Source organism: Notechis scutatus, chromosome 5 (genome assembly GCF_049901735.1).
Source record: "Notechis scutatus isolate UNSWTSFEM ecotype Mainland chromosome 5, rNotScu1.2, whole genome shotgun sequence".
Lineage (NCBI taxonomy): Eukaryota > Metazoa > Chordata > Lepidosauria > Squamata > Elapidae > Notechis > Notechis scutatus.
Genome location: NC_142013.1, coordinates 88574157 through 88601156, shown reverse-complemented (window position 1 = coordinate 88601156; position 27000 = coordinate 88574157).

The window sequence follows — 27000 nt, the reverse complement described above, 5'->3', positions numbered from 1 at the left end:
ATGTCAAAATAATACAATATACATATCTGTGTATTATTTTATATTACCGAATATGCATTTTAAAATATAATTTCTCAATGTTTAATTTCTTAATTTCATAGACATTATCTCAAAAATACTTTTTTGTTTTATTTTTTGAAGCATTTTAGGCCCCTCTCTTTTATATTTTTTGAGGGAGGGGGGATGTAAGAGCTAGAAAATGAAAAATGGAATGAAATCTGAAAGGTAACGAAGATATGGATTGTATTTTAGTCCAGAGATAGCTTTAAGTTCTCTGTAATCCATTTAAAAAAGGTCCTTACTCATTTCTATGGGTGCGATGGGTCTTTCCCAATCTTAGGTGCTCTACCAATGCTCTGGAAGCTTGAGGGTCCTGCTTAGCTGTTCCTAGCACTGCACTCTTATAAACAGAGAGTTCTGATGATGTGATGGACTATCTGCTAAAATAAAAGTCATGGCACATAGCTGAAAGTAAATCAGGAAGCCTATAACTGTGGAGTCTGTCCCACAAGAACAAAAACTGCTTATTCACAGGATATATGCAGGTGTAAAACTTATAACAATTCTGGGTAATTGGAAAGCTGATAAGAGTAACAAAGAGTTAGGCATCTTGCAGATCTCAGCTAGAAGTTAGGAATAGAGATGGCCTGGGGCAAATAGAATGTGTATTAGATAACTCCCGGAGCATTCATTATCCAAGGCTTAGGAATAGGGAAGCTAGAAACCAATAGAACAAATTGTTAGATCATTACTAAAATGTTTACTAGATGTTATTTCTTATCTGCTACAATGTCCTACCAGTCAGTGACTACTTCAGCTTCAACCGCAACAATACAAGAGCACACAACAGATACAAACTCAATATGAACTGCTCCAAACTTGATTGGTAAGCGATTTACAAATCAAATCAAATAAATAAATAAATTATCCTGCCTTGTCCCTCCTTCTCCTTTAGTGAAAATGTATAAAACTTTCTTAATCCTTTGTTCTTGGCATTTTGGCCAGGACCCCTTTCCCTTGGAGTACTCCAATAAAAAGGCAATCAGAACCTGCAGCTCATGTCTGACATCCTTCATCGGCCTCGGCACCAGGCTCACATCCAAATTGGGGACAACAACGCTCCAGCTTAGGAGTGACAGCACTGAGTGCTCCCTAGTTCCTCCTTTAGGCTCTACTATTTTTCCAGGTTCTGAAATCAGCATCTATAACTGCCACTGTGTTTTGTGCCTTATGTACTAACATAATGTCTGGTTAATTGGCCAGATCTGAATTTGGAAATCCCATCTGGACTTGGAAGGGTGTCGCACATACACTGTACAAGTGGATCTGTACACAACGCCAGGTATTTAGTTGTGCCAGTTAATATATGTTGTTCCTGCCTGCTATTATCTGTTGGACTATCTCCGAGGCCTCTCTGCATTGCATGCACCTTGGGTATGTATGTATGTATGTATGTATGTATGTATGTATGTATGTATGTATGTGTATATATATACATTACAGAAATGTCAATTAGATTATGCTTTTATTTTTCAAAATATTTTAAAGAAAAGAATCTCTAGGAGCATATACATGTGTGTATTCTACCTGAAAATTTGCATAGGTATTTGATATTCTTCTGGAATAACTCCAACATAAGCTGCAGTTTTAGAATGCACTCCTGCACAGACTTAGAAGTAATTTCCATTTATCACCACGTGATGCTAATTAAAAACAAAAAGGAATTATTTTGAACCATGAATAATTTGAACAATGAGGGGTGCTTCTTATCAAAACATTCTTGGAAAATATAAGCTGTAGTTGGAAATCCCACAAGAAATGTAAACATTCATATTTGAAAATACAGTGATTTGGAACAAAATGATTGTACCATAATATTTTATTTAAGTGGCTATATGACTCTATAGCCATGATGGCGAACCGATGCCACACATGCTGGAAGTGGCAGGCAGAGCCATCTCTACGAGCACAGCAGCCTCACCTGTTGCTCTTCTAGGTTCCGGTACGCTCATGCTGGTCTTCACTCATGCATGTGCATTAAAAACCAGAAGACCAGGTGGCTGGCACACATGCATGCACTGGGAAGCTAACCTTCCAGTTTCCAGTGCTGTGCATGCGTGTTGGGGAGCTGCTCTTCTGGGTTCCAGTGCATGCGTGCATGTGCTCCCATTTCAGCACTCGGTGCCGAAAAGGTTCACCACCACTGCTCTATAGGAAGTAGTAGGGAGGAACAAAAAGAATACAGATTCTAAAAGTATGTTTTTCCCCTAAATCAATACAGGTGGAATTAATGTAAGAAGTCTGGAACTGAATCCTGGGGAAATCAATATTGGGTCATATGCAGTAGTGTTGTCAGTTGTCAGAATGGCTATTACTGGGCTAAGAAATCTTACCCCTCAAGTACCCTAATAATAGTTCAATACAGTTAAAAGCCTTCTATAACAGATATGAAATGCCATAGATGAAAGGAGAACTGGAAAAGAAAAGCTATTTTACAAGCAGAAGTTTGCTTGTATCACATTGAGAATGTAGGTCCCCAGACTGTTTCCTTCTGTCACTGAAAGACAAATAATGTAAAAAATAAGGTGAAGATGCATACTTTATTGCAACCGTGTGTACAGATCTATTAAATCAGCCATATTTTTAATGTCAATAAAGTGGCACTTGCGTGGCATGTGATGTGTGCATCTCTCCTAAGGATTTATTTGCTCAGGATTGGTTTCTATTTTGTCTGGTCGGCTTCCAAAAATGAAGTTTAAAGCACAATTCACCCAATATCCTCTTATGCAACCCTCTGCCTTTTACTCTTTTATATTTAGGTTTAAGAGAGTAATACTGATTTACTTTCTTTCCTGGGTTGTTCTAAGGCAGCTTGTCCAAATTGAGTCTCTTTCAATTGTATCCATAAATAACGAATATACTGATTAGGGATTTTTGGAGCTGTGGTCAATGTTACAGTAACTAATGTGTACTTTTAAAAGTGCTTAACTATTACATTAACAATTTCTTGTTTTTCCCTTATGATGGGAGCAATGCCATATGACGACAAGCATAAATGAGAGGGTGGTGAAGTACTGGACTAGAGAAGAAGAGGCATAGGAGGTTAGCCAGGATAGATGTTGTACACAATCCATTATCTCCCTGTTCCTCTATGTGGTTAAGCCTTCTAAAAACCTGATTTACTTCCTTCAAAAATGTTCCATAGATAGGTAGGTAGGTAGGTAGGTAGGTAGGTAGGTAGGTAGATAGATAGATAGATAGATAGATAGATAGATAGATAGATAGATAGAATTGAATTGAATTGAATTGAATTGAATTGAATTGAATTGAATTGAATTCTTTATTGGGCAAGTGTGATTGGACTCACAAGGAAATTGTCTTGGTGCAAATGCTCTCAGTGTACATAAAAGAAAAGATACATTTATCAAGAGTCAAGAATAATAAGGTACAACACTTAATAATAGTCATAGGGTTCAATAAGCAATCAAATCATTCTAGGAAACAATCAATATAAATTGTAAGGATACAAGCCACAAAGTTACAGTCATACAGTCACAAGTGGGAGGGGATGGGTGATAAGGATGATCCCTATCAGATACATAATGTTCAAGGTCATTATCACATTACACATTACATCACATGAAAAAAAAAAGGATGTTGAGACTTTGGAAAAAGTGCAGAGAAGAGCAACTAAAAGGCTTGGAGACTAAAACATGAAGAACAGTTGAAGGATTTGGGTTTGACTAGTTTAGAGAAAAGAAGGACAGGTGAGACATGAGAGCAGTGTTCCAGCATTTGAGGGGCTGCCACAAAGAGGAAGGGGTCAACTTTTCCAAAGCACCAGAGGACAGGACAAGAAACAATGGATGGAAACTAAGCAAGGAGAGAAGCAACCTGGAATTAAGGAGAAACTTCCTAACAATGAGAACAATTGACCAGTGGAACAGCTTCCCTCCAGAAGTTGTAGATGCTTCGTCATTGGAGATGTTTAACAAGAGACTGGACAGTCACGTGTTTGAAATGGTTGTCCTGCTTGAGCAGGAATTTGGACCTCCAACGCTCCTTCCAGCTTTATTCTGATTGATTGATTGCTATATTCATGAAGATCAGGTTGGTTTTCTGGCTTTCTGGTTCTTCATAAGGATCCAGACCAATTCTGGGAATTTGCACTAATGAGGTATTATTGCAGAGAATCTCCAATGCTTCAATTCTTGTTGTACGGTTAATTTTGTCCTCACAAGTTTCTTTGGTTTGTTTTTTCTCTCTGCCAAAACTCTTCAGCCAGATTGCTTTTACTCAAAGCACTTTCTTTCCCTCTCTTTTTACTTAGGGAAAGCATCGTACACTTCACAAAGTGGATGAACGATCATAGCATAGCACACAAAATATGCAAGTTTGTATAAAGAGACTTTAGACATCAGCTTTGAACACGATCATCTCAGATGTTTTGATGCTGGCAAGTCAATAGCTCATGGAGAACCATCGATCAATCAGTGTTTGCTCTGATTTTATGGATAATATCTGAGTGCAGAAAACCAGTTGGCCTACCAATATTCATGCTTCTATCCTTTCAAGCTGATTAATAACTGAGTGTTTCTCCAGACACTCTCTCTCTGTCTCTCTCTCCTCTGTCTCTCTCTCCTCTCTCTCTCTCTCTGTCTCTCTCTCCTCTCTCTCTCTCTCTCCTCTCTCTCTCTCTGTCTGTCTCTCTGTCTCTCTCTGTCTCTGTCTCTCTCTCTCTTTCCCAGAGGTAATTTGAGTAGAGACTGTGTAAGGAAAAGTCAATTGTAGGAAAATATAAACAAATGAAGAGAAAACACCCAAAGCTTCACAGTTGCCATAGCAGCAAATTTCAGTCTCCTTTCTATCCCTTGCAGCTGGTACACTAGCAAATCAGCCTTTGGGCATTTTTCCTACCAACCCCACCTGTTGCTTTGATGAATGAATAGGGAAAAAGAAATTGCTATGTAATGAATCCAAAAGCCAAGAGGTGGGCAATCTAAGGAGGACCACTATTTAGCACAAGGCAGTGAGTTCTAACAAAATGTCCCCATTCACGGACAAAGCAGCATAAACACACTCATGTGTCACAGTTGCAAACCTAGTTATGATGTCACTTATCAGGAGGGATCTTGCTGCCAATTCCCATCCATACCCTGTCATCTGGAAGAACTTATATCTTATTGAAGCAAGTCTATTGGTCACCAAAGCAAGCAGTGTGGTTGGCTGGGGGAAGCAGACTTATTTGACAGCTGATAAAAACAAAAACTAAACAATTTTGCATCCAGGCTCTCTCACTTCTCTTAAGACAGTTAGGGATCATTGGAATTATGATCCCTAAACATATCTGAAGATTTCGGATAAAGCTGGTGTGACTTAGGCCATAGACCAGCCATTTAAAGAGAAGCAAAGGTTTTGAGAACTTTATTTATTTATTTAAAACATTTATGTATCTGCCCACCTTTCAAATAACGCTGGGCAGCTCCCAATCAAAAGTTAAACAATTTTTAAAACTACCCCTGCCTTGAGGAAATTTTACATCCTGGTTTGTTTGACCATGTTGGTGGTATAAGTTGGCTTTCAGTGGGGCACAATATATCTAAACAAACAAGTAAAACTATCCCCCTTTTAACATTTTAGACTCTGCAAAGCATTATTGTAGAAGACTGGAAGCATACATTTTGAGTCATCAACTAGTTTTAGTTTTAAAGAACAATATAGTTTGGTGACCTCATATTCACTTTCAGTATAACACCATTATGTCAATCTTTGCCAAAAGATTGCAAGGGAAATAAATGTGTGCACTTAGTGTTATGCATTTTCAAACTGCACAGAGGAAAGCTGTTCTTTTAAGTGATCTGGTAATGAGGGGTTGGCAGAAGAAAAACTGAGAACACCAAGGATGGCATCTTAAAAATTAATTGGAAAATAATAACCCACATAATAGCACAATAGCACTTTCAGTTGCATTAATCATCCTCTACTTACCTTGAATACAGACAGGTATTCTGTATTTTTACTGTGACTTCAGCCAAATATTCTCAAGTTTACCCTAAAGAGCCTATGAAGAAGAATGAGTTTATGATCCTGTGAAGCAAGAAGCCATAGTAGAATCAATGGATAAAGGAAGAAGAAGGAATTAGAAAAGGATGAAGCTTCTGGGAGTGAACTAATGAACTAAGAGAAGGAAGCCAGAGAATGAACCTTGTTATTGCTGACAGCACTTACCATGATGGAGAACTAAAAGAGGATGAGAATATAGGCTTTAATCCAGGTAATCATTCAGGCTCTTCCATGCTGTTAAAAGTAGGCACCTTGCTGTCTTCCAATTGCTTTAGAGTACAGCTCTTGTAAACCCCAGCCAAAATATCCAGGAATACCCATATGATGTGTAGAGTACCACGTAATCTAAGAGTATGAAGAATAACACCATTTTGGTGTTATCTCTGCAGTAATTCAAAATGGTGAAAGGTTCCTCTTCTAACCTACCCTATTGAAATAGTGGAAAATTCTGCCTTCCATTAACGATTTCCCTTCTCCATCGCTGGCAAGATCTTTTAACGTCCAATGAAGGGGTGAGGGGAGTTGTTTTTCTCAGTTTAAAAGACCATAAAATAGAAAAAGAGTTTTGGCACAGAATAGACTTTCAGTGAAGTAAGTTTCCTGAATTTATCTGTAAAATTTAATTAACTAATGAATAGATAACCCTAAATCACTTTTGGATCTAGTTAAGTGGGTGGACCGCACCTTAAGAATTGAATGTATGGCAACATTTGTTTTCAGATGACAATGTAGCCTTGTGTAAAATGGATGGTGAGAGTTCCGGCTTGTAAACAATGATGGATAGTTATTGTGTCACAACCCCTTGATTTATCATTGCCAGAAACATACTTTTATAAATCACAAAGTTCATTTAATATTTATAAGATTGCTACATACATTGAAGTATTAAGTCTGTTTGGTCTGCTGAATTTAAGATTACATTTTAGAGTTCCCCCTTTTCATTTTTTTTTCAAAAAAACATAATGACTTATTTTGTTGTTCTTTTATAAACTATATAGCAAACACTAATACAAATCTTGATATCTGAAAGGATTACACTTCCTTCCTATGAAGTATATCTGTTTTTTTCAATGAAAATTAGGTCTCTTATTTAGGATGGGCCTATAGGTCTTATCACCTACACTTTTAAGGCATGTATGGCAGCTTGCAATGCATTTAACATGTCTTATTTTGCAGATTGTGTGAAATGAACAAGTAACATCAAAGCATCTGACTAGAGGGCAACAAATACATGACTAGTAGACTATATTTGGTTTGGTGAGTCAGGTTTTGCAGATTTTGGGTAGTAATGAAACTATTACCATGTTTCCCTGAAATTGCCCCCAAAATAAGCACCAGGTCTTATTTTGGGGGGACATCTTATCCGCTTACCTTAGGATAGCAATAGTAATAGCACTTAGACTTATATACAACTTTATAGTGCTTTACAGCCCCCTCTAAATTGTTTACAAAGTCAGAATATTTTCCCCAACAATCTGGGTCCTCATTTTACCCACCTCAGAAGGATGGAAGGTTGAGTCAACCTTGAGCCTAGTGGGATTTGAACTGCCAAATTGCAGGCAGCCAATAGTCAGCAGAAGTGGCCTGCAGTACAGCACTCTAACCACTGTGCCACCGAAGCTCTTGATAACCACAGCCATACCTCCCATGCCCCAACACCTATCATGTTATTGCCCAACTTCTGTGGCCACTCACCAGCCAGACACCACATGGCTTGTCACACTAGTGCCACCATTCACGGCAGGATGCCACGAGGCTAGTGAGCCTTGCAGTTTTCTGCTGCAAGCAGAGCCACCAGCGTGACAACCCTTGTGGCATTCTGCCATGAGTGGTGGCACCAGCCCAATAAGCCATGCAGTGTCCTATTGGAAGAGGCAGCACTGGCGTGATTCTCCATGCATTGTCCAGCCGTGCACAGCCGCAAGTGGCTGCAGAAGAAGTTGGCCAGTGGGATGATAGGTGTTGGGGCATGGAAGTCCTGTCTGCGGCAGTCCGGTAAGTGGTGTGGGACACGTACGGCAGCTCTACCCACACCCCATCCCTAGCTTGATTTTTATGCCTGCACCTCGCTCTACCTTGTACAACCAGATGGTGGGCGGGGCTTAACTAGGGTTTGTTTTGGGGTTAGCACTTATATTAGGCACAGGCAGGAAAATTGGACTAGGGCTTGTTTTCGGGGTATGTCGTATTTGGGGAAACACAGTATTTAGCTGTACAATATAATCATTGTTGAATGATTGTAGAGCTACCACAATATGAGCTACAAGAATCTGACAAACATTATAGGACAACAGAAAGTTAGAACTGTCTGTATCTCTTTGCTAGTTCAAATATTTCCTGGATCCCAAATGCCTTGTCCACATTCTTTTCTCTTTATAGTCTTCTAACTAACTATAGAATCTCATACGTGTCTACTCCTAATAAAGCTCTAGTGAGTTTAAATGGGCTTATTCCAAGGATAACTGTGTGTAGCAGATGTGCAACATCCAAGTTCCCAGGACTGCATGTGACCTCTGAAAGGTTTTAGAGTAGCCTCCAGAAATATGTTAATGTAGGGGGAGATAATGTGGCTAGGGGGAAATAAAAAATGCTCAGATTACTGACAAGAGACAGATCATTTTAACTATAGGTAATTTTAATTTAGTGTAAATATAATGAAGTGGAAATTAGTTTTCTTGCTGGCTTTGGTCATTGGGTTGTTGTGTTTTTTGTTTTTGTTTTTTGAATGCAGCCCTTGTATGCAGTTGATACATGCTTGTTGTGTAGCATTACAACCCTTTCTCTTAATTGTTAAAAATACTTTACTGCATTACTTATAAATCTTAAAAAATAATAATCCTTAGTCAAAGTGAGAACTCCATTTTGAGCAGCCAAGGGGATGTAGGAAGGAAAAAATATTTCTCTACTTCTTAGGCATCCCCACCCACTCTCACACCCACGTGCCATCTCAAAGTAGTGCAGTACTTCTCACAACTGTGATCCACATGCATTCTTTTTGACCTGTGGTGTCCTCCATATGCACTACTTGATGTATGCAGCATCTCTTACATACCCATGACCACCCCACATGCCCTTCTGGACCTCCTGCACTCTATCCAACCTGCACAGCACTTCTCACACACCCCTGGTCACCTTTCTCAACCTATATTACCCATCCATTTGCCCTCCCTGACCCACATGGCTACTCTGGTGCACACCTTACATATCATTCCTAACCCATGTGCTACCTTTTGCAAATTCTGTGTACCATTCCTGACTCCCACATCTCACTCCCTTTCTTACCTGACACCAGCCACTTATCTGCCTGCTAGCCTTGGACTTGCAACTTCCTGCTGTTTTCCTCCCTTGCAAGTTTTCCAGAAGCAAAGGAATTCTAGGGAGAGAGGGAAGTAAGGAAAGAAGATAATGACAGGGAGAGAGGGAAAGAAACAGGGAAGGGGAGGGAAGGGGAAGGAAGGGAGGGAGGAGAAAGGAAGTGTTAGATCTGGAAGAGTGGGCGCAAAGAACGGAGATGAGGCATCGAGATAGTGACTCAACTCTTTAATAGTGACTTCAGAACAGAGCAAAATACTTGGGCAGCAGCAGCTCTTTTATAGAGCTGGCTGCTGTCACAACAACCAATGAATTTGAGTTAACCGCTCTAAAAGTGTCCAATCAGAGACGGCCCACTGTCAGCCAATCAGGTCATCCAGAGGCGGCCAATCACGATTCGCTTATCCGCGGGCCAATCAGAAGGGCAGGCTTACGAGCCTGCTGCTGAAGTAAAGCTAGTAGGGTTATTGATGAACGAGTTTGCTTAGTTCGTAACACCCCTCCCCCTAGGTTCCGTCTGAGGGTGGGGTGACGTATTCTCGCAAGTAGGCAGACCGTTTCACCTGTCTGTTCGATTTTCGCTGTTCCACCAGTTTCTGCTCTGGCGCTGGCTCCGGTGGGTTGTTTGTAGAACCGGGTGGCGAAGACGGTTCCACTACTCCGCTCGGTGACTCAGGGCTGTCCTCTCTGCTGTCATCCGGGTTCCTTGGACTTGCTTCTATGGCCGGGCTGCTTTGCGGCAAGGCAATCACCCGGCTCGGTCCTTCTCCAGAAGGTGAGTATCCCATGGTTGGTTGTGCAGACTGCTGGGCTTCAATTATTGGGTCATCTGCTATTTCTATTTCGGCCCCCTTGATTTCCCTCCCCCCCCCCCAGTTAGAGATTCAGGGGTTGAGATAGGGTTAGGTGCCAATCGGGAACGAAGTTGGTCTATATGGCGCTTCCATAATTTCCCATTGCTAGTTTGTAGACGGTAAGATCTAGGGCCCGTAAGTTGAGTTATAGTAGCGGGGACCCACAATGGGTCACCCGAGAAGTTTTTCGCAAAGACTAAGTCGCCTACCTTGAATGCACGACACTTGCTGCTGGAACCGCAAGGTTTTTCTGGCGTGTAGGTTGGGTGTAGGCGATCGAGGTGTGAGCGAAGTTTCCGGCCCATCAGGAGTTCGGCCGGGGTTCTGTTTGTGGTGCTGTGCGGGGTGATGTGTTGGAGGAGAAGCATCCTGGTTACTTTGTCGTAAATGTCTCCATGTTCCATCTTGTGCAAGGTCTTTTTTATGAATTGGACCATTCGCTCAGCCCTGCCATTGGCCGCAGGGTGAGCCGGCAAAGTTAAGGCATGGCGGATGCCCCAGTCGGCTAGGTACTGTTCAAATGCTAGGGCAGTGAATTGGGGGCCATTATCTGAGACTAAAACGTCCAGCAATCCGTGCATAGCGAATAGTCTATTTAATTTTTTAACGACGGATTCTGTGGTGGTGCTCTTCATTTTGTGGACCTCGAGCCAGTTGGAATAGGCATCCACTGTTATGAGAAAAGTGTGTCCCTTGGTGGGTCCCGCAAAGTCAATGTGGATGCGGGACCAGGGACCATGAGGTGCATCCCATTCAGTTGGAGGTGCCTTCGGTGGGGCAGCACGGATTTCCTGGCACTTGTTGCATGTGGCCACCCAGGCTTATATCTGTTTATCAATACCTGGCCACCACGCGTAACTTCTTGCCAATGCCTTCATTCGCACGATGTCTGGATGACCATCGTGCAACAGTTTTAGAACTGTATGTTGTAATTTTTCTGGGATGACGACTCTGTCCCCCCACAAGATGCAGCCCTTCTGGGAGAACAGTTCTGTCTGTCGGTGTTTGAAAGGCGCGAAGGTGTCGTTGGGTTCGTTGTCAGGCCAACCTCGTTCCACCCAGCTGAGGACTCGAGCGAATACAGGATCCTTTTTTGTTTCCGCGGGGATGTCTCGTGCAGTCAGGGGTGATGCAGGGAGAGTTTCAATTTGGAGTGCAGTTAGAGTTGGAGCTGGATCGTCTATGGCTTCTGGTAGCGGAGAACGACTCAAGGCGTCAGCGTGGGGAATGGCTTTCCCCAGGCGGCGTTGCAGTTGATAATCATATGTGGCTAGAAACTCTGACCAACGGGTCATTCTTGGTGATAAGATGTGGAGAGTTGGTTTGTCTCCCGCTAAAATGCCAAGCAATGGTTTGTGATCGGTTATTATGGTAAACGGTCTTCCATATACATATTCATGGAAACGTTTAATAGCGGATACAATAGCGAGAGCCTCTTTATCGAGTTGGCTATAGTTTCTTTCAGTCTTTGATAAAGTTCGTGAAAAGAAAGCAATAGGTGCCTCATTGCTGTTTGGTAGGACATGGCTTAAGATGGCTCCCACCCCAAATGGTGAGGCGTCGCAGGTGACAGTTAAAGGCAAAGTCTCGTTATACTGCATTAATACAGCATCTGAGGTTAAGAGATCTTTTACTTGCTGGAATGCTCGTTCTTCCCGACGTCCCCAGACCCAGGAAGCCTTCTTGTCGAGTAGTCTATGTAGGGGCTCAGCTACAGTCGCCTTCTGGGGCAAGATGATGTTATAAAAGTTAATGAGTCCCAGGAAGGCTTGGAGGTCTGTTTTATTCCTGGGTCTTGGGGCGTTTTTATTGCAGTTACTTTTTTTCAGTAGGATGGATTCCCTTTTTGTCAAGAAGGTACCCAAGGAATTCAACCCTCTCAGTACAAAGTTGACACTTGTCTTTTTTTACTTTCAAACTGGCGTTTTTGAATTTCTGGAGAACCGTTCTGAGTCATTTCTCTAATACGTCTCTAGTGGGGGCAGCTATCAAGACGTCATCGAAATAAGGCACGACCCCTTTTATGCCTTGTAGCAGTCTCTCCATCAGGCTTTGGAAGATGCCTGGTGCTACACTCACTCCGAACTGGAGTCTATTATATTTAAACGCACCTCTGTGTGTGACTATAGTCTGGGCCTCAGCAGTCTCTGCATCTACGGGTAATTGCTGGTATCCTGGGCTAGGTCCAATTTTGCAAATATTTTTCCACCGCCCAGGGAGTGAAGAAGATGTTGGACCACAGGTACAGGATAAGCGCTCTGCTGAAGTGCGTGATTTAGAGTGGCCCGGTAATCCCCACAAATTCTTATCGATCCATCAGGCTTTATGGGTGTTACAATTGGGGTTTCCCAACGGGCGTGATCGATCGGTTCCAACACCCCCTGGGCTATTAATTTGTCCAATTGTTCATCAATCTTTGGCTTGAGTGCGAAAGGCACTCGACGAGGCTTAAGGCGGATGGGCGCAACATCGGGCTGAGGCTAAGCGATATGGGGATCCCTTGTACTTGCCTAGTTTCTCGGTGAACACGTCCTGGAACTCCTGGACGAGGGCCGCTTCCCAGTTGCTGCTTCCGGTCTGGTGAATGCCAGCTAGTTCAATCCCCAGTGGAGCGAACCACTGTAACCCCAACAAGCTGGGCCGGTCTCGATCGACGATGGTAAGAGGCAGAGTTGCGGTGTGGTCCTTGAAGGACACCTGGATGTGGCGGGAACCGGCAACGGGAATCCTGTTTCCCTGGTAGTCCCTTAATATGATTTTTTGGGTGCTGAGGTCCTGGCGACGGATGTCAGGGATCAGCTGTTTGAAGGTTTTCCATGAGACCATTGATAGGGACGATCCCGGGTCTACTTCCATTACGCATGGATGATTCTCAATGGTGACCTTCACTCGGATCTTTCTTGCATCCAAGGATGATGCGTGACCAATGGTAATGGTTTGATGCGCATCTTCCCATCTAGCTGACGCAGCAGGCGCTCGATTTCTGTAGTGATAGTGGTTCCATTGGTGATTCAGGCGGTCCCGATTTACAGGTGGGCTGCCCGTGGTTTGGCGGAAGTTGCTTTCTCTTCGGATTGGACTTGACCCTCGCTTGCTTCTGCAGACCTTTGCGATGTGGCCCCTCTTTCCATAGGAACGGCAGAGTGCGTCGGGGAATTTGCAGTCAGATCACGGGTGATTGGCCCCGCAACCGGCGCATTGACGTGAAGGTTTCTGGCTCCTCTGGTCGTGCTCTGACCTGAGTCGGTTGACCTCCTCTTCCTCACTATCAGACAAGGATTTGAGGTCTTCATGGTGAGCCGTTGTTGAGTGCCTCTCGGAAAAAGGCGTAGTATCACTGGTGAGTTGGCGGAGCGGTGAGTTGGTGCGGCACATTCGAGCGGCTGACTTCTTGGTTGCTTCTGCTGCAGTAGCGTCGGCGATGACATCTGCGAGGTCGATGTCCCCTTTAGCCATGATCTTGCTCTGGGTCGTGTGGTCATCTAATCCCAGAACTATTCGGTCTCTCATGGCTTCCTCGAGGTTTGAAAAACCACAGAGTCCACTCAGGTTCCGGAGGTCAGCGATGAAGTCTCCAATGCTTTCGTTTTTCCGTTGGTCCCTCTGGTAAAACTCGTGTCTCCTGATGAGTGTTGGCATCGCGGGTACATAATGGGCCCGAAGGATAGGAGTGAGGTTATCCCAATTCATTGTCTTAATTTCCGCTGGTTTAACAAGTGCCTTAGCCATTTTAAAAATGGCAGGCCCGCAATGGGTCAGGAAGACCGCCCGGTTCTTGCCAGGCGCAGCGTCTTTCAGATTGTTGGTCTCCAGGAACATCTGGAACCTGTCTATATACGAGTCCCAGTCTTCGTTAGCCGGATCAAATGGAGCGGGTGGTATGGCGCCGCTGGTCATCTTGGCGTTGTTGGCGTGCTCTTAGCCACGTGCTCTGTTCGGTGCTCAGCGAGTGCTCAGTCAGCTCTATCGTCTCCGCATCCCACCTTCATCGCCAGTGTTAGATCTGGAAGAGTGGGCGCAAAGAACGGAGATGAGGCATCGAGATAGTGACTCAACTCTTTAATAGTGACTTCAGAACAGAGCAAAATACTTGGGCAGCAGCAGCTCTTTTATAGAGCTGGCTGCTGTCACAACAACCAATGAATTTGAGTTAACCGCTCTAAAAGCGTCCAATCAGAGATGGCCTGCTGTCAGCCAATCAGGTCAGCCAGAGGCGGCCAATCACGATTAAACTTATCCGGCGGGCCAATCAGAAGTGCAGGCTTACGAGCCTGCTGCTGAAGTAAAGCTAGTAGGGTTATTGATGAACGAGTTTGCTTAGTTCGTAACAGGAAGGAAGGAAGGAAGGAAGGAAGGAAGGAAGGAAGGAAGGAAGGAAGGAAGGAAGGAAGGAAGGAAGGAAGGAAGGAAGGAAGGAAGGAAGGAAGGAATTTTTTTTAATGTTCCTTGTCATCTTCCCAAAAGGAAACTCAGTGTGGAAGTCTCCAGGAAGTCAGAAGTCACTCTCACACTCATTGCTTTTTTGTCCACCTGTGGTCATTCGTATTTCTCTGTTTAGGAATGGAAATATTTTTGAAATGATGATCCAACAAGGCAACGGTTTTCAATTTTTGAGTAAGATTCAGTTACAAGCCTAGTTGGCTTTTGTTCTTTCAAAAAGGAACACTTCCTTTTATTTTACCTCAGACAGCCTCATTCTGACCCTGGGCATGATCAATCCCCCCCAAAGAAAAAAAAATACACAGAGCACAACAGTTGTTGCAATATGTTTTGGGCACAACTAGTCCAGTAAGGTTTGCCTCTCCTCGTATTATACTCCGTTTTCCCGTTAAATGTAAATGAGAACAGCTTGTTTTGTTTATCTTGAATGTCTGTCACTGTATCTGCACTTAGACTGGAAAAAACAGTGCCTTAAAAAAGTGGGCCCTTCACTCAGTTTTTCACCCATAATTGAAAACTTTTGTTGTTGATGTTAATGATGTTGTTTTTCCATCAGGCTTTTGTTTTGCAATGAAAAGAGACTCTTTTTTGGCCTTCAGTAGCAAAAATCTTGCTCCTGCTCTGAAATCTCAAGCACAATCCTCACTAGTAAATGAGAGCAGCTTCTAGAATAATCCAACTGTTGTTGCATGCCAGTATAAGAATAGTGAGGACAAGTTTTATAATGCCTCAATGGCATCCGGATATTGCTAGACTATACTAAACGTTATTTCTGGGAAAGAGGCCTTAGGAGGAAGAGTACTGGTCACCACAGGAAAAAAAAAAATCAATGAAATTTGCCTCCTTGAAGCTCTGCTGAATCTGAGTCCACAATTCATGGAAATGCCAATTTGCTTCCAATCCCAGAAACCTGAGTAATTTCTTTATCCTCAGAGGGTAGACTGAGCCTACCAAGTTAAACTATCAATGTCAGTTTGTCTTCAATTTAATGGATTCGCATGTTATGGTAACTGGTTTTACTTTGAACTCAACTACTCAATTGATATCTTGGTCTTCTAAATAACTGGGGTTTCTACAATCTTTGGGTTTCAGTGTTTGTATTTACATAGCTGCTGTAGCTTTTTCTCTATCTTAGCTGGGGTTGCATTTCTTGATGTTGACGCACAGAAACTGGCAACACTTTTATTAGTGACTGAAAAACAGTCTACCCTACAAGAACTGTGCTTAGGCCGAGGCCCACACAGCTTGCCTCCTTTGTTAGAAGAGCAGAGGTTTTGTCCTTAGTTTTACAATTCCGCAAAATACAGGAGACCATATCTCTTGACTGTGTTTGCTATTTGTAAATTGAGCAAACAGGGAGACAAAAAAGATCAAATGCTTTGTCTGTTGGTGAGAAGCAGGGGGAGAAGAATAAGAGGAAAAACTAGGAACGTGAGTGTTTGTAAAGAAAGGGGAAACTTAAAAAACATTTTCAAAAGCAAAAAAAATATTCTCTGTTTTAAAGAATATGGGAACAATTAGCCCACTTGATTTTGCCCAGAAGCTAAGAGTCATACCTGGTTACTACTTAAAGGTGAAATCTCCTGGTTAACTGAGGCTGTAGTCTAGAATGGGAAGTCAAGAAAAATACGATGGAAAAAGAGATAGCAAACCATTTTCATATTCTGCCCAAAATCCACAAAGCCACCAAGATTTTAAAAATCCTATCTTTTTATCTTTATGTTTCTAAACAGAATACTATCAATGTAATAGCTGGAAGTGCTCTGATTTCCAGACTGCCTTTTAGAACATACTATTGTGCTGTCAAGATTGTATTTTCTGATTCATTATATTTTTATGCTTTATAACATGCATGAATTTAATTTAGTGGAATTTGGAATTTTATTATTCATTCCTAATGAGAATTTACTATTCTTTTTTCTGTGCAGAGGAATTTTGCCTAGAATTTTGATTGTTATTTATGATTATGATCACTGATCGTCCGCCCGCCCTTTGCGCATTCTTTATAATAATATCATCCCCCCCCCCCCCCCCCCCCATTTACTTTCTTTTTTCTGCGCGAGGATTTGCCTAATTTTTTTTTTTAGAATGTCCTTCATTTCCTCATTTGCTTTAGATAAAATTATAGGCCGAGATTACATAGTATTATTTCAGATTATGTCTTGAAGTTGACAACCTTACTTAAGAACATAAACATATTTTATGACTCTTGAGTGTATAATTGTTGAGTAAGAAGGATTTTGTTAGAAGGCTGAAGAAAAGATGGTAGATTTTTTTCCCATTAAGTGGGACTTGATTACATTATTCCCTTTGGTAAGAGAAAATACTAAAGCATTTATTCAAGGTCTAATTATTCTATGTATAAAAAGAGGCAAAAGTTAAAGTGAAATCCTCAAGAGGGAAAGTTGAACAATTATTAACTCTCTGCTTATCTCATCCAACTCATTATAAAGTTTTGATCTCAGCTAAACAGGAATTTAAACATTCTGGTTTTAAGACCTAAGATTTTGGAATTATCTTGTACCACACACTACTACACATCTTTTAAAGAGATAAGTTTAATAAATCACTGATCTTCAGGTTTAGACTAGTTAAGCAATAACACATTGCTTAAATTGTAATGGACTTACATTTTAGATCTTCATTTGCTGTTGGATATGCAGATCAGGATTTGTAAAATCAATTAGATAATAAGAAGATTGGTGAGAATTTGGATTGAAAGTTGTATGTCAAAGATGTGTGTTCTTCTTTATTTGCTTACTGGTTTGTTTTATCCTCATACTCTGGAATTTCTTATGACAGCAAGAATTGTATACATTCTTAGAATAGGGTGGATTGAAAAAAATGTTAAAAACACAGGCCAATTCTGCAGCCATGGCCATTTAATGTATCTCCTTTGGCAACTTTCAAATTTGGTGTAAAAAAAAACTTTCAAAGGTGTAAAAAAGCTCTTCCATCAGCAGTTTTTTTAAAATTGTTTTATTATGTAATAGTCCATGCCTTTAAAAAGCTATCTATATTTTATTTAATGTTCAGTTTGACATTCTGTATAATTGATAATCTCTCATCTTCAGAATGTAACTACTGCTTTTAATCCTAAAAATACTTATGTGTAGGTCCAGAAACATCTAGGAATTGTAATTAGATTTCAATTTTAACATAACTGAGAGCCAAAATTATTAAATATTATTGGGTAGGAATCAGTAACAATGTTTAATTTTAATTGAAATGTAAATGGAATTACATTTCAGTACTTTTGGAACATAGCTTCAAACACTTCACTCAAAAGCCAAATCCAGCCTAAAGTCACAAACAAACAAATTCTCAGCAATGACCATGCTAACTGGAGAATTATGGAACTTGAAATCCACATGGCTCAAAGTAGCTGAGCTTAAGAAACCCTGATGTAGAGCATCTGGATAACAGGTTATTTCTATCTTCCCCTTATTAGATGTCGTCTAGATGTGTTCAATCACAACTGCCACCCCAGTGTCTGAGTTGGGGATGATGAAAATTATAACCCAGTTCCCCTAAGTTTTTTTGAGACAGATTGGGTATCTCAAAATGTAGGAGTATCCTCAGGGTTGGTATTGCCTTTTGGAAGGCTGAATAATGAGATAAAGACAAACCCTTTTTAATATTTTAGAAAAATGAGATCTGGAGAGAGAAAAGAAAGAAAAGGAAAAAATATATTTTTTCTTGGATCTCTGGAAAGTAGTTTCACTGGGTGGTGCATATAAAGAATTTAGTGGCCTACTTTGTGTATGTGAAATCAATAGTACACAATGGTAAAACGAATAAAGCTATCACTTTAAAAGGTGATGTCATGCGTGTCTTGTCAAGGCCCATTAAAGTACGAGCCACTTATTGGTTGCGTTCCAGGTAGAAATGCACAGTGAGATTATGGCTTTTGTAATTTTAGAAGGTTTGGCTTTCAGAGCTATATTAATCTGACAAAACTGATTTATCCTGATGCAGCAGTTCAAGGTCTGCGTTTTCTTCTCTTATCAGAAAAGTTTCCATTTTTAAAATTAGTGATAAATCACACTTTTTATGAAGTGCAGAGTTGTATTAATTTCCTTGTTCCTTCCATCATGGATTGTCTCTAAAATGTTCTATATTATGCAGGAAGGAATAAACTGCTTATTTATCTTGTAAACAATTCTGGCTAGACATACAGACATACAATTCCTTTCCTGTTCCTTTCTCAGGGCTGTTTTGAGAAAACTGGCATACTCCACATTTACTTTGGCAACACAGATAAAGGCAAGAATTCAGACATTTCAGAACAATGTTGGCTTTGCATGTGTATAGATGTGTGTGTGTATGTGTGTGTGTGTGTGTGTGTGCATACATACATACATACACACAGACATGTATATACCACACATTACATTTCACTGCATGCAAGGCGAGCCTATGTCCAAAAGGACTGAGTTTTGAAGTCAGTGTTAGAAGCCTGACAAACTTTCTGAACTTGCCCTTAAAATGTCTTCTGACCTAAAAATGATCAAACATTTGGACTTAGCCAGAGACATTAGCCTTATTTTTTGAAAGACTGAATAGTCCAAAGCATGAAATAATCACTTGAACATGTAAACTTAAGGCTGCTGGAATTACTGTCAGTTTTAAAAATTTGACACCAAATAATTACAATAAAATTATTTCCATATTGAGTCATACTCTGGGTTGCTGTAACAGAAAAACAACAAACCCAACAATTTTACTGTATCTTGTTCTTCGTTGCTAAATATTTATTTTTGAAAAGTATCACTTTTTTCAAAGTATACAGTAAGCTGCTGAATGAGCTACAGTGACTTTTACTACATGGTAAGCTTTCTCCCACTGTATCTAACTGTGCTCCAGCAACCTTTTTTTTTTTTCCTTCTGCCATTCTTTCATGATATTGCTTTCAGGTCATTAAGAGTACTGAAATAGTTTAAAGTAATCCTAAAATCAGACAGAGTTAGTGGCATCAAAAGACTCTTCTTCCCATTATCCTAACTATAAAACATGCCCTGTTTTGTTTTTTTGTTTTTACTGCTATGCTCTTATGATGCTTCCTTTATCTTATTTTAGCCCTCAGTTGAAGCTATCCTTAGCCAAGACATCCTTAGCTATTGCTTTGCTGTTTGTTTAGTGTGACAGTATAACTCCTAAGGATGGTATCATCCTAATACTTACTGGCCATTTTAAACTGGTATGGACCCTCTCCTTCTTTTCAGACTCTGGGCATTGATTTCCAGGACCATTGTACTTTGGGCAATGTTGAGTTTAATTCTTTGCACCAAGTTGTACCTACCAAGTCTCTAGACTGATTTTGGAGGCATAGATCAGCCTGAAAGTATTCTGAGCTGATGGTGGTAGGCATCTGCAGAGTGAAGCGGTGGAAAGACAACAGTGTACAATTCCCTCTGTAAGCTGTAATTTGCACTGCTTTTTAATCTATGAATAGCACTCTTCAGGAATCACATGTCCTAATGAGCCCATTAGTCAGCTATGGTGTGTCATAAGTGTTTTGGGGAGTGTATTAGAAGAGAAAAACAATGTACTAGATGTCCTATTATGGAAGGAGGCAAATTATTAGTTGATATTAGTTAAGAGTGGGAATCTCTTTGAATGTACCTGTGGAAAACACTTAGGTCAAATGACAGTGAGTTTTGACAGCTAACTCTATGTTAAGGTGATTGGAAAGTATTTTCCCACAATCTGGTAACATTTGATGGGGAGGGATAGGAAACAAAGCCAGGGAGTCCACTAATCCCTATCCGTAATGTGCCCTGGCCATTGCAAATAAGGATATAGATAGATAGCATTTGCACCAAGATAAATTCCTGTGTCCAATCACACTTGGCCAATAAAGAATTCTATCTATCTATTCTATCTATCCATCTAACTTAAACTCTTTGACCAGCAAAATACTTCTCTCAAACTGAGATAATTGATCCATAGTAGGAACTCTGGAAACTGATCTTATAATGATAGCCTCTCATTGGCACAAGCTGGTTCAAGACAATGACATTAAGGACATGCATATAAAGCCTGTTATTGAAGCTTGAGATGCCCTGTGCTTTTTACAAACAAGCATCTGCTCTCAAAGACTCTTAAAATACTGGGTGAAAGTTTCAACTTTCTTTTGGTGACATCATAATGTCATTGCCACCATCCCATAGACCTTGATTATTATTATTTTTTTAAAAAGCACTGCTTCAATTCCAGAAATGTTACCCAGCATTTGGCTTAGCTATCAAAATTGGTATATTGTAGACTGTTTCCATTACCAGAATATTCTCTTTCCAACAGAAAGAGCTATAGTAAGATTTCAGAGAGATCTGACATTGTCTGTGCCTATATTTTCATATTTATGTGCTGTTAGAGTCTGTTAGCAGTACTGGCTTTGAAGTCATAAGTCATGAAGGAAAGATATGGCTTAGTAAGAAAAAGCCCTTGTAGTTATAAATTATAAAGTTGGAACATGTGGCATATTTTGCATTTGTGTGCTGATCAAGGGCAAATCAAATTGGAACTACTCTCTGTATCACTGATGCAAACATTTAGTTTGAAGACAGAGGATTTACAGCTGGAACACCAAAAACATTATAAAGCATTGTGTTGCATTATGTATGGGGAACACACTTATTTTTGGCAGTTGCTTTCTCCACTTGGATTGCCTTCTGCATTTGCATTTCAAGAGTTATAGTTCAGCAACAATAATTCAAGTTCCCTCTTCCCTCTTATGGCATACTTGAGTATTCCTATGGGATCATTTAGCTTAACTGATATTACAAAGAGTTTCTAAAAGAACTAGGCTGTGTGTGGTAGGCAGAGGTGATGGTGGAAGGATTCCCTGTTATTTGTCATGGTCGAGAACTGGAAATCCAAACTGAAACTCTAATGAAGGGCAGATAATCGTTGTGAATTGAAACTAATTGGTGTTTCAGATCATTGAGCTGCCGGAAAACCCTATTTATAAAAGGAATTTGGAAGCTAAGTCACTTTCTAAATGCCCAATTAAGCACAGTTCTGGACTGAAAAAGGGAGGGAAAGTATTGTAGTCTAGGGCTTAGTACTCAGTGAAGTGATTTAGATCCATAGTCAGTGAATTCACTCATTGGTGTGACAAAGAGTCCTTTTCATCCCTAGTGCTAGCCTAGAGGAAGTTTCTGAGCTAAATAGATGATGAGTGTAAGAGTTTAAAAACAGGAACTGAAAGCAAACAACATGTTTTATGAAAAATGGTTAACAGGCTGCAAAGTGATCTGCTTGAAAGTGGTTTAATTTAATATATGTATATACATGCTACACCTGTGGCTTAAGTTGTCACAAACATTTCACAAGGGCCAAGAAACTGATTTGCAGGGCTTCTGGGTTTACATTTTCTATCACTACAAACATTATAAGGTATTTTTTATTTTTTATTTATTTTTATTTTTTATTTTATTTATTTATCAAGCAAATATTAGATAACAAGTATAAGTATAAGCATGGTTATGAATACATGAAATGGATACGAATAAAAAAGAAACAATAGGACAGGGACGGTAGGCACGTTGGTGCACTAATGGTTATCAATAAATCTTACTGAATTTAACACAATTATTTCCACATCACCAGATATAGTATTGTAGCCCAAGAACTGTTATTGCTATCAATGGGAATACAAATTTTCACTTTCACCTGAAACAATGTAAAAATGAATCCAGGAGGTATTAATGCTCCAAAATTGAATTTTGTTGATATATGAAATATATCCTGCCAGCTCAACTCTTGATGTTCGTCTACTCAGAAGTTTATAATCTTCTCAAATTATAAAATTAAAATATTTTATTTCAGCTGTGGTGACACAGCATTATAGCGTTGGAAATTTTCATTTAACCCATTAAGTCTAGCTCTCTGCCCAGTGCAGCAATCCAGATTAAAACATTGCCAACAGATAACTGTCTGTCTTCTGCTTGAAATCATCCAGTGAAATGAAGTTCATCACCTCTTAGTAATTCCTGATTCTGTTGGTTTCATTGCAACAAAAAGTAAGTTGGACAGTTTTTGAGAAAGCAGAAGGGCATTTCTGATTTATTTGTATGATTAATGAGACATCATTGGGGTTGGGAGAGGAAGGAATTCTTACATCTGTGATTATACTACAATATATGGAATCTCTTGCTATATTACAAAACAGTGAGCAAATCTTTGGGTTCTCCATAACATTTCATAAGAAAGAATCTTTAGCAAGACCTGTATAAAAATAGCTTGAGGCATAAATATAAGTGTTTTTATTGATGCATGATCCTAATATATGTGTGGAAGAGATTATAGATTTAACTGAATTTACTTTCTGCTAGATTGTAGGTCACAGGGTTCATTTAAAAGTCTAAAACAAAGAATCAATAGTAATAATACCAAATCATTTCTGTAGTTGATGTTATTTTTATGAGTTTTTATGGGAATGAGGGATTACCTGTTAACTTCTACTCTGTGTAATGACCAGTTTAATGAACATTTTTGGAGAATTCATAAAAACAACTCACTACTTTACCTCTTTGGTATTAATCGCAACAGAGCTCTTTCCCCATTATTTTTCTGGACAAACAGAATTAAGATTATGCCGTTGGTTTGTCTTTTATAAGCCAAGAATCAGCGTCCATAGGCTAGAATATAAATTGAGTGTAAATCCCACTCTTTTCTACAACCGATGATGTTTACCTAGTTTGGGTAATGAAATGTCTGCAAGAAAACAACCAAGCTCCAGGACACCTCATAACTTTATTTTCCATTGTGCTATCTGTCTGATTTTATAGTGAAACATGAGTCAAACATATATACAATTGTGTCTATCACCTATTAAGGAATTCAGCTATCATTAGTACTAATAGCCAAATCCATTGATCTGAAGAAAACTGCTTTGCCTAAAGTGTTCCTCTTCATTAAGAAGACAAACTTCTAGCAATATACATTTCTTAGCTCCATAAAATCCTATCTTTAAAAAAAAGTGTCTCTGTAACACTTTTCTTTGGACTCAACTTCTGGTTTTCTATAGATAGACAAGTTATCAAGAAATATCTATAGCAATATCTAATAGAAATATTATACTACTTCCACTGTCTAAACGCTTGAATTAGTTCTTATATTAAATTTTTATTCACAGATAGTATAGTATAAGCATTAGGGGATCTATACCTACAAAGGAGAGATTTAAAATTTCCCTCCCTAGCTAGTTGATTTCCAACTTTTTTCCCTTACCTCTGCTCTGAAAAATGGATATAAAAGAAAGAAAAGAAATCCCTTTAATCTTTGGATCCAGCTTTGTTTGAACTTCCTGCCTTGGTCTAGGACATAGTCACATATTCTTCTAAAGGAAGAGAAAGAGTTTAACCATTTCTATTTCAGTTGGTTCAAAAGAATGGGAAGCATATGTAAATGTCAATGTGGATCAATACATGACCAATTATGAAAAAGGGCATCCACAAACAATGAAAAAGAGCATCCACAAATATTTGATTCACAGATGAGATCACATAATTCAGTAGCATTCATATCCCAATAAAATGCCTGAAAATTATAACACTTGATATTCTAAATGTCTACTGAGAGTCTCAGTCATCCAAGCATGGTTGTTCCAAAGGTGCTTTTTCAACAGGGAACTGGACTGGATGACCGAGAATCTAGATAGACATTTAGCTGTGCATCTTGTGATGGACACCCTTCGAAAGATGCAGGAGTATGAACCGATTTCCAGAAAAATGGCAGACTATGGTATTATTTGCGCTTCAGTTTATGATGCAGACAACATGGACTCATCCCCAACACCTGCGCCAGTGTTCAACAGTAAAGGGACACAGGATAGAAAACATCCTGCAGAAAGCACAGCTCCAATTGCTCAATGAAAGCATAAGAGAGATTAATTTTACTTGGTATTCTAAATTTTATGTGAGGGTATAGACTACTCTGAATTTGTAAAGGATGGGATACATTATATGTTTATGCTTAGAATTTAGAATTAATAGTCTACAATTTTCCCAGTTCTACCTTACATTACAATAGAGATCCCAAAGAGACACTGAATGGATTTCTGTTTGGTATTATTTTGTAAAACTAAAATAATACAAAAAGTGGTCAGCTAAGATGTCTGCATTTGTAATGTGAACTTTTTGCAAGGGATAATTTCTGTTGCACTTTAATGCAGGTTTAGAATTAGAATTCAATCTATTAAGTACTTAATTCCAGCAATGTTGAAATTTACTTTCTCTAGAAAATGATATGATACCGTAGTAGTTATCACCTACCTAATTCTTTTGTAACCTTCTAGTCTCCTTGCAAGTATCCCGTATAAAATCTGAAACACATTAATACTCATAATTGATGACAGTATTATTGCAGAGAAACAATAAAAAAGTAATTTGCTCTGGTTTACGGGACAAAGATTGATTCAACTCCCTGATATATGGGACAAGGCTGATCATTTACTGGTAACATATCAAACTTTTCAAAGATTGGTGCTGAAACATTCAGCACACCTCAGTTGTAAAACACTTACAACATTTGTTCTGGGTGTTAAATTGAACTACCCATATTGCTTAATCAGTTGAATGCCAATAAAAGAAATAGCTTTTTGACCTTTTCTGCTGCAAGATGAGAAATACTTCTTAAATTAGTGATTGACTGTTCCAGAACCCATCACCTCTGAGACATGGCAAGTAACTACAAAAAGATAACCTAAAATATTAATGATATTATGGCCTGCAAAGGATTTGAACTTTATATCAACTTTTAAACTACTTTTGAAAAAAGATATAGCATGGTTTCATTCTTTTTATGCCTTTATACATCATCTTGATGATAAGAGCAAAATTAAAAGGATTTAAACTTTTACGTTTCCATTAAATATTAGTAACATGAAGGCCATTTCATAATGTGACCATCTAAAATATTTTTAATGAAAAAGATAAGTAATCATTATGGATAGCAAGGAGTACAAAGATAAAAATTAGTAATTTTAATAAAGACAGAGATATGTTATAGCACCACAAAGAGCATGAATAAATTTTCAGTTGCTTTGTCTGGGAACAGACTTTAACCCAAACTGTTTATTTACTGAAATTCAAGCACAAGCATTAGTTTTGTTGTCCATTTTGTAAATGCTATTCTTAGCAAGACTGATATTATTAATTGGGAATGTCTGCCTATTAAGTATGCATTACAATTATGTCTATCATTTGACATATATGCCACCAATTTTATTTACCTTTTTAAAAAACTCATAACAACCCTCTAAAACTGCGTGAGAGTCCTGATTGGAAGGAAATCAATTTCAACTGGTGTTATCTTAATCTAAAATTCACTACTGCACCATGCTACATCCTGATAAGTAATATTTGATATATGCAGTTGTGTCAACTCTACAAGGTAGAGCAGACTAAGAAACAAATACCATATTCTATAGATCAGGACTACTCTTACTGTAAAAGCAGTAGTAACAGAATCTTGCATGTCTAAATGTGTCTCCTGCCCCCACACACACTTTGCTTAATCCTTGTGTGAATTAGGGAGGGGCCTTTTCTCAAATTAGTTTTTTAGAATGGATTCAAGCCCAATTATTTGGCCATTTCCTCAGTAGCAACTCTTCTTCCTGTCCTTCAAGGCCATTTCCTATGACCTCTACAGATAGCCACTAAAGGTGACCTGTTCTAGCAACAGATACAATAAGGTAAGATCACTAAATGAGTAAATGTGGGGGGGGGAAATAGGCACTGTGAATTGCATATACAAACTCTGAAACAGCCCAAGCTCAGACATAGAATATACAATACATGTCAGATACAGAATTTACAGAATTTAATATGGGAGATATTGCTTTACTCTCTGAATTCAGCATTTCTGTAATAACATTAGAGAAACTCCTGTATCTATAATGGACCTTCCTTCACTAAATTCAACTATATCAACACCCATAAATGTTTTAAAAATAATTTTATAAGTAGAATGTATTGAATAATATACAAAATTATGCATTAAAATCATCAGGCTTTATAGAAACAAGTTATATGTGACTTCGCAGTTGGCATTAAGCTACTTGGCACAATAAGGATCATTCCGTAAGAAATCATTTTCTGCAAGAATGTAATTTTCCTGTGTGGAAAATTAACTGTGTGTGGAATCAAATGTCACAAATGATATACAAATGTAATAAAATGCTGTAGTTAATTTTCCTACCCTTGAAGATTAACTTATGTAACACTATATTATCCTTAATTATTATCTATAATTCCCTGCAACTTTCAAAGATGCAGCTGATTTGTTTTGTGTGTGTTTGTGTGTGTTTGCAGCATTAAAGTTG